Source organism: Ctenopharyngodon idella, chromosome 24, assembly GCF_019924925.1.
Source record: "Ctenopharyngodon idella isolate HZGC_01 chromosome 24, HZGC01, whole genome shotgun sequence".
NCBI lineage: Eukaryota > Metazoa > Chordata > Actinopteri > Cypriniformes > Xenocyprididae > Ctenopharyngodon > Ctenopharyngodon idella.
Window position 1 is genome coordinate 1422243 of NC_067243.1, and position 17927 is coordinate 1440169.

The 17927-nt window shown below is 36.1% G+C and overlaps 1 long non-coding RNA gene and 1 gene segment (V, D, J or C); one reads left to right on the forward strand and one right to left on the reverse strand.

The window, feature by feature from the left end:
* The window catches only part of LOC127506557 (Ig kappa chain V-III region MOPC 63-like), a 220849-nt gene that overhangs the window by 85628 nt on the left and 117294 nt on the right, over nucleotides 1-17927 (reverse strand).
* LOC127506590 (uncharacterized) lies at nucleotides 12463-17737 on the forward strand. Of its 3 annotated transcripts, none has more exons than XR_007928059.1 (3): nucleotides 12463-12967; nucleotides 13250-13957; nucleotides 16610-17153. It is a non-coding gene; the product is annotated as an uncharacterized LOC127506590 (long non-coding RNA). The 3 variants fall into 3 exon arrangements; XR_007928060.1 differs by lacking the exons at nucleotides 12463-12967; nucleotides 13250-13957 and adding an exon at nucleotides 14332-16487 and having other exon boundaries at nucleotides 16610-16658; nucleotides 16762-17153; XR_007928058.1 differs by lacking the exons at nucleotides 12463-12967; nucleotides 13250-13957 and adding exons at nucleotides 14382-16487; nucleotides 17181-17737 and having other exon boundaries at nucleotides 16610-17012.

Here is a 17927-nt window from a genome sequence, read left to right on the forward strand (position 1 = left end):
CACATTGTTTAATCTAGTGTCACATGACCTGATTATGAGTCCTGATGAACATGTCAACCTTCATCAAAACACCATTATGTATCTTTTTTGTTTTGTTTACTCTAAATACAGTAAAACTTTTTCTCATTGTTAACATGTTTTTAAAGATGTAGTACAACTGTACTCACAAAGAAATAATTATTGTGTTTGACAAATATGTTTAAAATGATCGACTTTCATGATACTATAGTCATTTTAGGGGCCTAAAAAAAATCTTTTATTTTTCTTCCTTAAGTTGGCCACCATTTTGAGATCACATGACCAGCTGAATGCTGCTCACTTTCCCTGCGTCCCAATGTCCATACTATCCATCCTAAATAGTATGTGAGATTAAAATAAGTGTGTCCCAAAGCATAGTATGTTGGAAAGAGTATGCCAAAAGTCCCCGGATGGTCTACTATTTCCGGTGGATTTTGGAAGTGTGGATCCGTGCACACTATAAAGGCTAATATTGCCCACAACCCATTGCGCTTTGGATGAGGATTCAGTTCAGAACTACAAACACGAGTAAAAAGTGTTAAAAAACTACAAAACATGCCGGATATGCGCGACCGACGCTGAGAGGTTTGAGTGGCTAATAATCAGTTCAACCTGATAGAAAATATTTATTTAATGTTATCCGTGTTATATTTCACCTAATACCAATGTGGACTTTTATAAAGATCCGATTGGCCATTAACTTTTAAATGCATCATTATGCATTAATATGAGGAGAGTTCTCCACATGAAAGACCCGCGACTGCAGATCAGCGTGCTACTGCATTTCTCTCTGATACGGTAGGAAATTAGCTGAATGAAATGTGGAGGATGTATGATGATTGACAGGCCAGTTTACGGTGACAGGATGCGACAGAAAGCAAAGACGCAATTGTATGACGTGATAGTATGTCCCAAAGCTTATCTACTCTTTTGCTAAAGTATGTATTTTTTGTTCACAGAAAGAGTACATACTTTTAGGGCATAATATAAGTAGGCGAATTGGGACGCAGCATCAATCTTGGTCACATATTATCAGAAACATTCACCTTATATAAATCAATCATGAATGAGAGTGAATAGATTATTTCTACAGCGGCACTGAAAGCTGAAAATGCTTCATCCACACTGACAGATGTTCATATAAAGTCAAAGACTAGTGTCTTATCAGTCTGCAAAACATAAAAAAAACATTTTATAATTAAAATTAAAAAATATTTACAATAATCAATATTTACAATTATTACAAACAACATAATCTGTAAAATCTTTTTTAAGGTTGCGCTTTATTTCGAGGGTCACTTTTGATATTCTACTAACTATAAGTGACTTGTCGACTACATGTCAACTAACTCTCATTAGTGTATTAGTAGACTGTAGTAGACTGTTAGGTTTGGGTTCGGGTAAGTAGAATAAGTTGACATGTAGTTGTAAAGTTACTTACAGTCAGTAGAATGTCTAAAGTAGACCACTGAAATACCAAATCTTATATGTAGAGAGTTTGTTAGTTTGTTATCAGCACACGCTGTTGTAAATCCTGCCCACTTCTTTGCATTGTCACACATGCTTCAGTGCTCTGAGAGTGTTTATAGTGCTGTGAGTTTAACACTTCATGACTGAGAGCAGAACAGAACACAATCTTCATCATCACACAAGACAAAAGAACAACAATGAACAAAATCACCTTCTTCATCTGGACTCTGACTCTCTGCATTCAGGGTAAATATCTTGTATAAATATCTTGCAAAATAAACAACCACATCTCATTTACAGTCCAATAACTATTAATGACTAAAATATGTTAATTTCAGAGAGCTGGGGACAAGTGACAGTGACTCAGAATCCAACAATAAAATCCATCAAACAAGGAGAAACAGTTACAATCAGCTGTAAAACCAGTCAGCCAATTTCTGGCTGTAGTAACTGTGTGTCTTGGTATCAGCAGAAACCTGGAGAAGCTCCTAAACTCCTCATTTATTACATAAGAAGCCTGCAGTCAGGAACTCCATCTAGATTCAGTGGCAGTGGATCTGGCAGTGATTTTACTCTGACCATCAGTGGAGTCCAGACTGAAGATACAGGAGATTATTACTGTCAGAGTTACCACTGGATCAACAGTAAAGTTGTGTTCACACAGTGATAAAGAGTGGTACAAAAACCTCGGTCAGTCAGACGTCACAGTGATGCACTGATACAGCTGAGAGATACTGCAGCTGCTGATGGAGGATCACAAACAATGGTGTATTCAAACTTTCAGAAACTTCATTTATTTATTATGATGTATCCCTTGCTTGTTTCCCAGGTGAAAAAAAGTACACTTCTATAATGTACTTAAAGTGCTCTATTTTCTCACACTAATTTTGTACTTAATATACTAAAAATTCTTCTTTAGTACTTCTTAAGATAATCTTAAGAACATCTAAGTGTACTCAACTGTTATTTTGAGACACCATGAATATGAACTAAAATGTGCTTTTAACATACTATCTCTGTATTCAAAAAATGTATTTAGTTACCGCTTGTAGTACACGTGAACCTATGCAATAACACTTGGCAATAAAGCTGATTCTGACTGTAAACAAACTCTCAGCTAACAGGGAACGTTTTGGCAAGATTCTCTCATAGTTATGAACAAACATCTTCCAGTAACGTTAATAGAACATTTGTTTAAAGTAATCTGGTCTTTAATAACTTTATTTATATATGATGTTTTTTTTTTTCTGAAACAGTTTTGTTTGATTTTTAAAAGGTTGCTACTTGTTTCAGAACATCAAAAGAACATTTAAAAGTGACGTTGGCATAATGTTTGAAGAATGATAAAATGGAATGTTCTCTTAACATTCACACAACCAAGAAAAAACATTTTTAAAACATTTAAAAAACTGGACGTTTTTAACGTTCAGAGAATATTTAGAAATAATGTTTTCATAACTTAATGGGAACATTAGCAAAACATTCTTTTTAACATTTTAACATCTTTTTAACAATTATTCAGTAAGCTGGAATTGTCAAGTGCTTACTTGCAGATGCCAGTGGCACAGGAGTCGAGGAAATTACTCATCATATCCACTCAAAAAGGGTTATTTTGCTATAACCGTTGACCCTTTGGGATTGCCCCGGCCCCTGCATTATTTCAGCAATGGATCAAGTTCTCTTGGGGATTCCAAACACTCACTGCTATCTAGATGACATACTGGTAACAGGACGAGATGATGAGGAACACCTCAAGACACTAGACCAAGTACTCACTAGACTGGAGAAATATAGTCTGAAATTGCAGCGTGAAAAATGTGAATTTTTCAGACAGTCACTGGAGTATCTGGGTCACTGCATCGACGCAGCTGGAATACACAAATCACCGGAAAAGATCAAAGCAGAGTGTTAACTGATCTGCATATGAGCCATCCTGGGGTGGTAAGGGTGAAACATCTGGCCCATAGCTACGTTTGGTGGCCAGGTATTGATGGACAGATCGAGTCTCAGTCCAAATCATGCCAGTCTTGTCAGCGTATCCAAAGTGCCCCCTGTTCTGCACCACTTCACCCATGGATTTGGCCAGCTCATCCTTGGGAAAGGATAAATATGGATTTTGCTGGTCCCTTTGAAGGCCATATGTGCTTGATTGTAGTTGATGCGCACTCCAAATAGCCTGAAGTTTCCATTATGGACAGTACTACCACAAGCAAAACCATTCAGGTCTTACGAGGGCATTTCAGTCATTATGATGTCCCTAATATCATTGTCAGTGACAACACCCCACAGTTATTTGCTGAGGAGTTTTCACTTTTCCTGAAGGCAAATGGGGTGCAACATATCCGTTCTGCGGCCTATCACCCCTCTAGTAATGGACAAGCTGAGCGTTTGTCCAAACACTCAAACACACTCTAAAAGCTTCCACAGGATCAGCACCAATCCAACAGAGACTTGATGGATTTCTGTTAACATACAGAAACACTCCACATGCTACTACAAAAGAGCCACCTGCAATGATATTTCTCAATCGCAAGCTAAGAACCCGGCTGGATCTTCTAAAACCTAGTCTCGCCAAAATCATGAGACAGTCCCAGGATGCTCAGCAGTTACAACACCAAGAACACTCTTGTTGAGAGAATTCATGGATCCTGGTTTGTTCTACAGAAAAAGAGAAAAATGGATACCTGGAGTGGTGATGTCCAGAACGGGACCTGTCTCCTACATCGTCCACCTTCGGGGACTGTACAAACGAGAGAGGCTATTAAGCATCATCCTAACCGTCTTACTTGGACACCTGACCGTTATCAAGCATCCTAATGTGTATGTATGTTAAAGGAAGAGATTCATATGCAGTAGTTTGAATAAGACGTGCATGCTAAACTGTGGTTAAAGTTGAATTTAAGAAAAGAAATACCCCCTTGTTGTGTATGATCACTTTTGATTTAAGTTGGGAGGAAATGTTATGTATTTAGTGTTAGAAACTGGGTTATCCTGCAATTGTTGTCTTATGCTTTAGATGGCGCTGTGTTATGGCGTATACCTCTCTCATGGAAAGTAAAAGTTGAGTTGTAAGTGCCCTCGGCCTCGGCCTCCATCGTGTTATTGCTATCTATAGCTCCATAAAATATAATGATATTCTGATAGACACAACAGCAGCACGCTTTTCCCTGGAGAAAATGTGAGTGGTGCTCGTACCTGCAAAACTTTACACTACAATATTATCTGTATTATTTACTGTAGGAAAGTCAATCCCTTTAATTGCTCTTCTATACTTCACCACTAGAGAGTCACATGTCTTTTACATTTTCTACACACCTTTCCTTTAAGACTGTGGCTGCATCCAAAATCATTCTTCACATTCTCTATATAGTAGGTCAAAAACAGTATGTTACAACAGAAGTATGTCTGAATTCACAGTCTGAATGTTTCTCTGATAAAGTCTGTATGGTGTCCTGGTGGCCTGTAAACAGTAGCCAGCACAAATGTCAAACAGGATCGTACGCTAGACAACGTTACATAAAGCACCATCACTTCGAATTAATTATATTTGAAAGACTTCTGAGTAATACTGAAGATAATGACAACATGGCAGATGTAGTACGTCCAGATTACATTCATACACACTCATACTATACAGAACATACTTTTTTGGCAGTTGTGAAGTAATTGATCAAAATAAGTGTCTACTGAAGAGAGTATGTGATTTCAGACGCAGCCCATGTGCTTGATACTCCATACACTTTATTGTTATATTAATGTCTAACTGTTAATCTGTTACCATATTAAGATTATTTTGTCACACTACATGATATTTTTGGAAGTGTCAGTGAGTTTCACATGATGGTTGATTGTTTATTTTTCATTTATATTTATGGGCAGAGAGAATGCATAAGCTAGTGAAGCGCAGAGCAGAATCGATTCAAGTCATCTTCATTTATATAGCGCTACTTACAATACAGATTGTTTCAGAGCAGCTTCACAGTGATAATAGGAAAATTAATAGAAAGGGTTTGTTTTGGCTTTACAGCAGCTTTAAGATAAAGTTTATCGAGCTAAAGTTTTTGATTGAATCACTTTTGTTGTAAAAGTCATTAATTATTAACTTAGGCTTAAGCTTAAGCTTAAATGACACCTTTTTAACTGAAAACAGAACAGAAACAGAAACTTTTAATGCGTTCTTGCCATTCATTTACGTGTTTAAGGGTAGACTATGAAATAACAATTTGTAACGTCTGTAACGTCATTTTTCATGTGTGGAAAAAACAACGAAACTAAACTAGCCAATCAGATTTCTTTTCACCCATATCCGTCCACCCATGCACGCACATACACACATTTGACTTTACAACACACAAACGCACACCTTTATTTATTCTCATTCTCTCTTGCTTTCTTAATATGTCATGAGTGTACGCAGATAGATTTTAATAATCAATTTAAAAATTATGTAAAAAAAAAAAAAAAGGCATTAATTAGCGCCCTCTCATGGTACGCACATGCGTACAGCCGTACAGCTGCAGGCGCCACTGATGAAAACGAAAATAAAAATATGAAAAAACGACTCGAGATTTGTTTATTTATGCTCATGAGGAGGGTCGAATATGTGATAAATGAATGGTTTCTTCGTTTTTCTGTTTAGAAGACAAAAACGAGAAAACAAATTATCCGAAGGTACACAGACCCAATGTCAGCCATGGTACTTGCATGATGTTTTATGCACAGTAACTCACGCGCAAGACATTAAAATGGCGCCACAAAACCAAATTAAAGCGGGATGAAGCTTTGATCTCTAACTGTCCAATGACAGTGAGTGTTACAAGTGAGAGAGGGTTGGCTCTTCAAATTGAGGCGAAAGTTGATTGGTTGCTCCCACATGTGTACTGTCCAATGGCATTTTACCACTCGATTGACAAATGGATAAAGAAAAGCATTTGGCAAACCGACAAAGAAAAGCAATTTGTAAATAGAGAGAAAAAAACATTTGCCAAATTCTTTAAAAAAAAGCAATTTAAATGCGCATTTAAAATGATTTACTAATGTACTTTTTATTGTTTTATTGATCTACGTTTTAAAAAATGAATTAAATAACCCGTTTCAAATTTGTCTATTTATTTATACATTCAAAAAAGATTTTTTGAATTTATTGTTTTATAGTTTTATGAAACTACATTTAAAAACAGGAATTAAATAAACAACTTTAAATATGTCTATTAATTTGCCCATATAAAAAGTGATTCATTTATATAGATTTTTATGTTTGAATTATTAAATTAATTAATTGATTCTTAGTTTTATTTTTAAGTGGCACTCCTAATCCTCCTTAAGTAACATGTCAACATTGATCAAAAGATAATGGACTTATTTTATTTATTTATTTATTTTTCTGGTTTACCTTAAATACAGTAAATTTGATTTATTTAGTACTTGATTTCTTATTGTTATCATGTTTTTTAAAGGTGTAGTACATAACTGTACTCATAAAGAAATAATTATTGTGTTTGATGAATATGTTAAAAATGATCTACACTCATGATTCTCCAGTCATTTCGGTGGCCTAGAAAAATCTTCTTTTGTCCCTCCTTATGGTGGCCACCATGTTGAGATCACATGACCAGATGAATGCTGCTCACTTTATCTTGGTCACATATTATCAGAAACATTTACCTTATATAAATGAATCATGAATGAGAGTGAATAGATTATTTCTACAGTGGCGCTGAAAATGCTTCATCCACACTGACAGATGTTCATATAAAGTCAAAGACTAGTGTCTTATCAGTCTGCAAAACATAAACAAAAATATTTTACAATTAATCAATATGAACAATTAATCATTAAATGGTTCAACAATATAAATCTTATATGTAGAGAGTTTATTAGTTTGTTATCAGCACACACTGTTGTAAATCCTGCCCACTTCTTTGCATTGTCACACATGCTTCAGTGCTCTGAGAGTGTTTATAGTGCTGTGAGTTTAACACTTCATGACTGAGAGCAGAACAGAACACAATCTTCATCATCACACAAGACAAAAGAACAACAATGAACAAAATCACCTTCTTCATCTGGACTCTGATCGCTCAAGGTTTGTGTAATGCAGCTCCACAATTATACTCTTTATAATTATAATTTTAGATAATATTTTTTTTAGAATTTATAATTGTATTATTATTATTATTATTATTATTATTATTTTCTTCTTCTTCTTCTTCTTCTTTCTCTCAGAGTGTAGAGGACAGATCACTGTAACTCAGAGTCCATCAATAACAGCAGTTCAACCAGGACAAGAAGTCAGAATAAACTGTAAAACCAGCAGTGCAGTGTATGGTGGTAATCATTTAGCCTGGTACTTACAGAAACCTGGAGAAGCTCCTAAACTCCTCATATATGCAGCAACAAGCCGTTATACTGGAACTCCATCTAGATTCAGTGGCAGTGGATCTGACAGTGATTTCACTCTGACCATCAGTGGAGTCCAGACTGAAGATACAGGAGATTATTACTGTCAGAGTTACCACTATATCAACAGTAAAAATGTGTTCACACAGTGATAAAGAGTGGTACAAAAACCTCGGTCAGTCAGACGTCACAGTGATGCACTGATACAGCTGAGAGATACTGCAGCTGCTGATGGAGGATCACAAACAACACAATGGTGTATCAAACCTTTCAGAGACTTTTATTTATTCTGATTTATTAAGTAAACATGTAACATACAATCTTATATTCCACTAAACTGGACTAAAATGTGGAGAAAATTAAAAAAAAGTACCTAAAAGAGTATGTGATTTTAGATACTCCATACACTTTATTGTAATTAATATCTAACTGTTAATCTGTTACCAGATTAAGATTACTTTGTCACACTACATGATATTTGTGGAAGTGTCAGTGAATTTCACATGATGGTTGATTGTTTATTATTCATTTATGTTTATGATGATAAATGTTAAATATCTGTAACAGTTTAACAGAAGGATTGTTCATATTTGTGTCTAATTTACATAATTTGTCATTGTTTCAGACCACACTCACCCTCATTCATTCATACAAACACAACTGCTCACAGACGTGACCTGTTTTCTGAATCCAGCGTATCATTAATAGTTTTGTGGATTGAACTCTTGGAGCTCTTACTCTCTAACCGAGTCAAGGACGATCTCAGCAGTCCAGAGGCTTCAGACACTGACAGTGTTTCATTATAAACTGATGAACATGAACAAACCTCATCTCTCCATTAGTCCAACTCTTCTGACTCATTTCAGAGAATAAAGTGTGGACAGTGAAACTCATATTTGATCATCAGGTGATTCTGTTCCTCTCAGAATAGAGCAGCTCCATCAGCAGATGTTCAGCGTCCTCACAGGAGCTTCATGTTACTGGAATCCACTGCTTCTCTTGTTTCTGGAGATACACTGGGAAAGTTCAATAAGACCTTGTTATTACTAAAAGGAACAATAAATAAATAAACCCATTTCACATTTTAAAAAGTCTGATGTTGAATGAACAGTCGTGTCTGACTCAAATAATTACTGGAGATCAGGTTATAAATGGATATGAAGCAGTCGCAGGTTTAGTGTTTGTTAACAGCGGGGTTTGTCGCCCACATTACAGTAAGGATGTGTTTGTTTCTGCTAGATGCAGTTGTGTTTTACCCCAATAAAGGACAATGAACTGTTTATCTGTTTCATATCCTCTTCTTCCTTTTTCTTCTCTTGTCCCTCGTAATACACACCAAAGTTTAGGAAAACCTGCATGATCCCAAAGCGATTGTGGACATTACTGAAGCACATCTGATAAAAACCTGCTGAGATACACATGATCATTCATTCATTAATTAATTCATTCATTCAACTTTTTTTTGTTTGTAATTTTTGGAGTTTGAAAGTGTGACTTTTAATATGGTATTTTGATATTAATTAATTTTGTAAAATTTTTTCCTTTAATGTTTCATGAAAAAGAAAACACACATTACCAACATTATTTTTTATAAACAACATTAATTTTTCATTTCTGTGTGAATTATTCTCTGTCTGGGATTCACTGCATGGTCCACATGAAATCCTCTGAATTCTAGAAACAGATGATTTTTCTGTTCATAACGTGGGCAGCAGATGTACTAAAACATGTATCAAGGTGAGACTCACCAGTCTCCTCAACACTGAAGACAATCTGAGCACTTTCATCGTCAGCTGTGCCGATTATTAATCCGCTCGGAGCATTAACAATCACAGACAGATGTCTATCAAGGGCCACACAGTCACCAGCTGGACCTGAACACACATACTGAGCTGAAACATTCAAACCATTCAAGTTCATACTAATATTTAAATGCAGAACAATGTCTTTCCATGAAGTGTAAGCAGAAGCTCTCACCATAGTGAGCAAAGTGCCAGAAGCACTGGAGATCTCCGGCACACAGCATGATGACAAAGTCATACTGATCCACTGCCCAGAAGAGCTATAATTATTATTATTATTATTTACAATAAAGCTGCTAATTTACATTTAATAGTGATGTATTGTTTTTTAAACATCCTGTTTTAAACATTGAATTAAAACATGTCAATAAAGATGACCAAAGTTATAATGATTCTCATATTTTACCTTTTCGATTTAAAGGACATTTCACGATCAAGGACCACACCACATCCATGAATGTTGGAGAATTATTTACTGAAGAAAGTTAGGGATAAATAGGGAGAGGATGAAGGGGAAGGGGATGATAGTCAGGTTGATCTGAATGATTAGGACCCCCGATACAACCTGGAAAGGAAGAGAAGAGGGGATGATAAGGATGGTTGAATGGATGAGAGAGAGGGAGGGGAAGGGAGGGTTCAAGAGAACAAGACAAACAGTACTGTAGGTTTTGAGAAGTCAGGTGATTGGTTGAGGCGCGGCCCTGCTCCTGAACCTCAGCTAACTAGTTAAGTTCATAGATATTTGTAACACAGTTCATTGTTGTGAACAAATACAAAATGAAAGTAAAACATAATAAAAACATAATAATAATAATAATAATAACATAAAGTCCAGGCCTGGTCCTCTCTCATCCTTCACTGTCGTCGCTCCTCCATTTATGCTTCCGGAGCTCCTCCATGAGAGATACGAGATCGGTGCAGTGCAGTGCACAGGTGACGCTCCTTAGCAATCACTCCAGCGGCCTGGTGCTGTTCTCTCACGGCTCTCGCCCCGCCCTGCTCGTCACAGTATTATTCTGATATAGTAAATAGTATGTATGTAAATTTCACATTATGTAGCAGAGACCTGGTCACATGATTCCTCATAAATTTCTCAGTGCTGATGATAAATAAACCAATCATAGTAGTGCTATTAAAGCCGGAGTCAAACTGGTCACATGACTGAATGTGGACACAGAGATGGATGTTCATCTGCACATCCTCAGCATTGCAATATTGCGTTACTCCCTAAAAAAGTAACTAATTGTGGAAAGTAATGCATTACATTAGTTTTGTGTTACTTTTTCTCACCTGGGCTGGGTTTGCTTGTTTTTAATAACAACAAAAAAGTTTCATTTCACACCAAAAGTGAAATGAATAAGCCTCAGACTGAAGGAAATGCAAATTCCCAGCTGTACAGTAGAGGGCGCAGCTCAAACAAACCTTTAGGTTTGCAGTTCATTCTGGATTGCAGAAGAATAGGATGCAGGAGAAGAAAGTTCAACACTCTTACTTCAGCAATAAAACTTAAAAATAAATACATTTCAAGATTGCATTTCACTGTTTTTATTCATTTTGAGGAATACTGACTCTGATTTTGTGTAAGTGAGATGAGTAAATGCATATTCACATTTAGTCTATACAATAACCATCATTCACACACAACACCTCTGCACTTTATTTCTCTCACATTTCTCTCAAACAAGTAACTTGAGTAACTTGTTTGAAAAAATAAAATAAATTTTGTTGTAAATTTAAAAGTAATGTGTTACTTTACTAGCTACTTGAAAAAAGTAATCTGATTACTAATGTTACCCCCAACACTGATTCTCAGTGTCTCAGTGGTCAGAATAAAAAAAAAATAAAAAAACTACTAAACTAACTAAAACTAACATCAGTCAGAATGTAAATCATCATTCTGTAACTCTAGTGTATATTAGTTTGTCTGTTGTAAATCCTGCCCACTTCTTTGCATTGTCACACATGCTTCAGTGCTCTGAGAGTGTTTATAGTGCTGTGAGTTTAACACTTCATGACTGAGAGCAGAACAGAACACAATCTTCATCATCACACAAGACAAAAGAACAACAATGAACAAAATCACCTTCTTCATCTGGACTCTCACACTGTTTATTCAAGGTAAGACTGATAAAAACTGACTCTGGTTTTGGTGTTCTTGTAAAAGTATATGATGGTAGTAGTTTTAAACACTAATTGTTTTTCTTTTCTCTTCTTCAGAATCCAGAGGAGTGACTCTGACTCAACCTGAAGTTAAAACGGTCCAACAGGGTCAAACAGCTACAATAGAGTGTCATATAGATGTAGGAATATACAGCAGCTACTTAGCCTGGTATCAGCGGAAACCTGGAGAAGCTCCTAAACTCCTTGTGAAATATATAAACAGCCTCCAGTCAGGAACTCCATCTAGATTCAGTGGCAGTGGAACAGCAAATACTGGACGAGATTTCACTCTGACCATCAGTGGAGTCCAGACTGAAGATACAGGAGATTATTACTGTCAGAGTTACCACTATATCAACAGTAAAGAAGTGTTCACACAGTGATAAAGAGTGGTACAAAAACCTCGGTCAGTCAGACGTCACAGTGATGCACTGATACAGCTGAGAGATACTGCAGCTGCTGATGGAGGATCACAAACAACACAATGACAATGTTTAGCAAAGTTTCTAAAGACTTTTAAAATTAATTAATAAAGTGAACATACATTTATATGTAGTCATTTATTTTTTTATGAAATAACAGTAACACTTTATAATAAGGTTCATTAGTTAACATTAGTTAACTACATCAATTAACATGAACTAATAATGAACTGCACTTATACAGCATTTATTAATCTTTGTTAATGTTAATTTCAACATTTACTAATACATTATTAAAATCTTGTTAACATTAATTAATGCACTGTGAACTAACATGAACAAACTATGAACAACTGTATTTTCATTAACTAATGTTAACGAAGATTAGTAAATACAGTAACAGATGTATTGCTCATGGTCAGTTCATGTTAGTTAATACATTAACTAATGTTTAACTAATGAACCTTATAGTAAAGTGTTACCGAAATAACCGTTAGTACTCATATGAATTATGGCAGCACTGGGATGTTTTATTGTTTGTGTTTCAGATCACAGTAAGAGAGCGATGTGGAGTGAAGCAGAAATAGCAGTTGTTTTTAATGTGTTTTCTCTCACTCCAGGATTGAAAGAAGTGGTTTCTTTCTCCAGTGGTTGTGGAAAAATATGCATACTAACTGATCAGATTTAGTCTGAAAGGTAAGTTAGAAAGTTCTTGCTTATAGAAGTGTTATATAAAAGTAATATGACATTCACAGTCGTGCTGCTCTTCATGTCTATGGTAGAATCACAGCCGTGCTGATATTCAGTATAACTGCACTCTTGATCATGTGAAACTGATTAAATGTGGCAGGATGAAATAAACAGCACCTGGAGATCACGTGACCCTTCAGCAGCAATGCACTCACAGTCCTTCGCTTGTCTCACTTTGTCAGATATTGTATAATCCTGTCAGTAAATTCTGAACCACTCTTTATCTAGCCCACTATGAGTACACCAGCAGTCAAGGACAATCGAAAAAGAGAGATTGAACAATCGCCAATAAAGAAAAAATTCAAAGATTCCACCATCTCCAGAGAGGATCTCAACACTGCTATTGCTAACGGTATCAAGCTAACGCTCAAAGAGCAACAAAGTACTCTCTATTCGGTTGTGGCTTCGACAGTAAGAGAAGTGATAGACACGTGACCGGGTCGATTCTGTTCAGGCTGCTGCACGTGAGGATAGGAGGACAGTCACAAACTCACCAACTCACCAAAAATGACGGACATTGAAGACAGGAACAGGAGAAATAATGTACGACTGGTGGCTCTGCCTGAGGGGGCGGAGGGCTCCGATGCAGCTGGCTTCCTCAGAGCTCATCTTTCCAGGTGGATCTCTTCACTGAAAGGCCGTGACATCGAGATTGACCGGGCCCATCGCGTGTATGACTGAAGGAAAAACTCTGATCGGCTGCGTACTCTCATCTTCCGTGTACTAAGATGCATGACAGGTCGGTGATCCTGAAGGGTGCTCGGCAGGCGTATCCGGTGAAATATACACAGGACAATGTCACGCCACTATTTTTTCCCGACTTTAGTCCAGCCTCAACTACCAAGAGAAAGAGCTTTAATCCAGTCTTGAAGATGAACGCACTCGGTCTCCAGGCCTTCCTCATCTATCCGGCGGCAATTAAACTACGGCACAAAGGTGAGCAGATGATGTTCGACTCTCCTCAAAAGGCGGAAGATTTTGTCAGTTCCTTCACAGAAGATATACTCTGCAGCGGGAAGGCAACGGCTTCCGTCTCCATCCCTTCAGCTCAACGAGGGGATAAAGTTTATGATGATCCTCACTGTCCTTAAAGGGTTAGTTCACCCAAAAATGAAAATAATGTCATTTATTACTCGCGCTCATGTCGTTCCACACCCGTAAGACCTTCGTTAATCTTCGGAACGCAAATTGAGATATTTTTGTTTAAATCCGATGGCTCCATGAGGCCTCCATAGCCAGCAATGATATTTCCTCTCTCAAGATCCATAAAGGTACTGAAACCATACTTAAATCAGTTCATGTGAGTTCATGAATATTTTTGGTGCACCAAAAAAAACAAAATAACGACTTATTTAGTGATGGCTGATTTCAAAACACTGCTTCATGAAGATTCGGAGCACAATGAATCAGCGTGTCGAATCCGCAGTTCGGAGCGCCAAAGTCACGTGATTTCAGCAGTTTGGTGGTTTGACACGCTGATTCATCACGCTCCTAATCTTCCTGAAGCAGTGTTTTGAAATCGGCCATCACTAAATAAGTCGTTTTTTTTTTTTTGGCGCACCAAAAATATTCTCTTCGCTTTATAATATTAATATTGAACCACTGTACTCACATGAACTGATTTAATATGTTTTTAGTACCTTTATGGATCTTGAGAGAGGAAATGTCATTGCTCCCTATGTAGGCCTCACGGAGCCATCGGATTTAAACAAAAATGTCTTAATTTGTGTTCCGAAGATCAACGAAGATCTTACGGGTGTAAAACGGCACGAGGGTGAGTAATTAATGACAGAATTTTCATTTTTGGGTGAACTAACCCTTTAAGAGAACGATAACAAGGTGGCCATGGACACTTTATTCCCTTGGAATTATAAGGTTCTGTCTGCGTTCTGAGCGGTTTTGAGATATTGAGCTTCAAAGTTTTTGCATTCCATATAGCAAAAACTATATGGGGAACAAGTTTCTTTCAAACATGAAAATGACAGGGACAGTAAATGTATTCTAAATGTACAATATCAAAATCCTCTCAAATTTGTAAATGGGGATTTTTGGAACGGGTCAAATGCAGATAGAACCTTTTAATTCTAAAAAAAAAAAAAAAACACTTTTCGCTTGGAATTATAAGGTTCTATCTGGTAAAAAATTAATTGAAGCAATAATTTTCAAGAAACACAAACAGTTTGCTTATAATTTCCTTTAAAACAAAATTAGTGTTGTAACAATGTGTTGACATGCATGAGAAAGTTTAATTTAATAGTTTTTATGACATTTATTTTTTTATATTTTAAATGAATATTTATATATGGGTAATTTAACACATTATTGCAGGAACCATTTAAGTATAAGTTTCCTTTTGTTTAGACAGAAAGCAGCAATATTGTAAAATTTAAGACATTTTAAGACTAAAAAACTGCAAGAAAACAGACAATGCTTCAGCAAAGGTGTTTAACAAAGTTTAATAAACATTGAAAAATGTTTCACTGACTATATATAATTAAAAATATTTCACATTTAAAATATTTAAATTACTTCAACTATGCAACAACTCAGTTTTTGCCAACAATCTAAAATTTAACATTTCATCTCACTTAATCTAGTATACACTTTAATCCAGTTTGCCATAGCGCAGAGCTTTATATCTACATACAGCTCAATTCAAGTACACAGGATGGATCAAGGTTAAAACATAACCTAATATGTACATAACTTTCCCTCGTATGACGTGACTGGAAATAAGTAAATAGACTACAAAACCCGGACCTATCCTTTTAATAGCGCTGCTGGCGAATGTTAGCATGGTGTCTAACTGAAAATAACTCCCTAACAAAAGATACAGCAAAACACACAAAAAGACTGTAATTCCCTGGAATTTGGGCCGCTGTCATTGTCAAGATCATAAATAAAATAGTCGATCATGAGCTTTCTAATAAACATCGCGTTGTGTGAAATTATTTAGTCTTCACCGATTTAGCGTTTTCGTGCGCTCTCTTCCGCTATTGTGGCGACATGACAAAGAACGCTGATCCTGATTGGTCCTTGTGTGTGCATTCAAAGTGCTGATTGGCTCACACAGATAAAACCTTATAGAGCCAAGTTAAAGTGCGACTTTGTAGACAGAACCTTTTTGTTTTCTAAAAAAAGTACCAAAACTTAAAAAAAGAAACATCACATAATGTAAATAAGTTGTCACAGAATATGAATATGTGAATAACTCAATTTTGACAAAAATGTCAGATAGAACCTTCTAATTCCAAGGGGACGACTTGTTCATTTCTTTTTGGAATCTTGTCCTGTACGCTCGTCCGCTGACTCGTAAATAATAACAAATTATTTTATTTATTTATTTTTTTCGGGGCAAATGGAGAGCAGTTTCTGGCTCAGTGGGCCTGGGGACATGTCTTATGTTGAAGTGGACTGGTCAACATTTGTTTCTGTTGTTTGCGCACACCTACATTCTCGTGTACATGTACATTGTTGTTTGTCGTTCCTTTATCTTTGCTTTTTTTTTTTTGTTTGTTTTTGTTTTGTTTTTTCTGTTCCCTTTAACAGGCATCAATACTTTTATTTATCTTGCTTTTCTTTTAAGAGGATTATGCATCGCGATGGATTGGTATCTAGCATACATCTTTATCATGAGGTACTTTTCTCCACATGTTTTGGGAATGTCCAGTTGTTGTTATGGACTCATGTGAATTCTGTTTTGTCCTTTTTACTACAAATTGATTACGTCTCTAATCCAGGTTTATGTCTTCTCAATGACGATTCTAACTGCTGTATGAGTTCATTAAAGAAGAGAATGTTGTTTGCTGGTTTTACAGCGGCAAAGAAGACAATAATACAGAACTGGTTTACTCCGATGAAAATGATCTGAAATTGACATTTGACATTTGAACTCCAGTGAAGTCCACTATATGGAGAAAAATCCTGGAATGTTTTCCTCAAAAACCTTAATTTCTTTTCGACTGAAGAAAGAAAAACGGATGACATGGGGGTGAGTAAATTATCAGGAAATTTTCATTCAGAAGTGAACTAATCCTTTAAGAGACACAAATTCAATAGAAATGCAAATGACCTGCATGTATTTGTGAGATGATGTGTCAAAGCAGAAGTCGTCTCAAACTGGTTTTGTGATCTTGACAATCAGTTCAATGTTCTTCAGTGGCCTTCAAGATCACAGATCTGAATCCAACAGAAAACCTTTGGTACAATAAGAGATCTGCAGATATTATGGGATTCAATCATGTCAACATGGAGCAGAATCCAGAAACCATCTTGGAAACCTTTTATCACGCCTTCATCATTAGTTTTTACTGCTTTGCCAATGTGTTTTTATCTTATATCTTAGATTTTTTACACTCTTGTCCCAGACTCAAACGTTCAGTCTAAGCCTGTGAAAATCCATCAAAGATATCCTAATATTACTACATATTAAATCTATGATGACCTAAATAAACAAAGAGTGAAATAAACTGAAACAATTATTTAAAAATGATGACCATATAGTTACAGCATCATTTCCAACTGTTTAAGAGACAATAGTGTCAGTAGAGATGACTGAGATTAAATATGAGACATGTGATGTATGTGGAAAACAAAGAGAAATAAACATAAATATCAGTTATGAATGCAATATTTGTACTGACTATGATCTTGATGAAAAATGAGGCTTATTGCAGAATTAAGAGTGATTAACAATAAAACATCTAAACTAAATCTGCAGATGATTCCATTCATTTCCATAATAATGTACTGGACAATGAATAATAATCCTGTACATGCAAATATATTACAATTTAGCAGTAAATGTACACTGTGATGCCATCCCTGATCAGTCTGACAGTTGAACTGAGTTTGTTATGAACTGTAACATGACGACACATTCAGTCAGCTGCAGTATCTCAGTAAA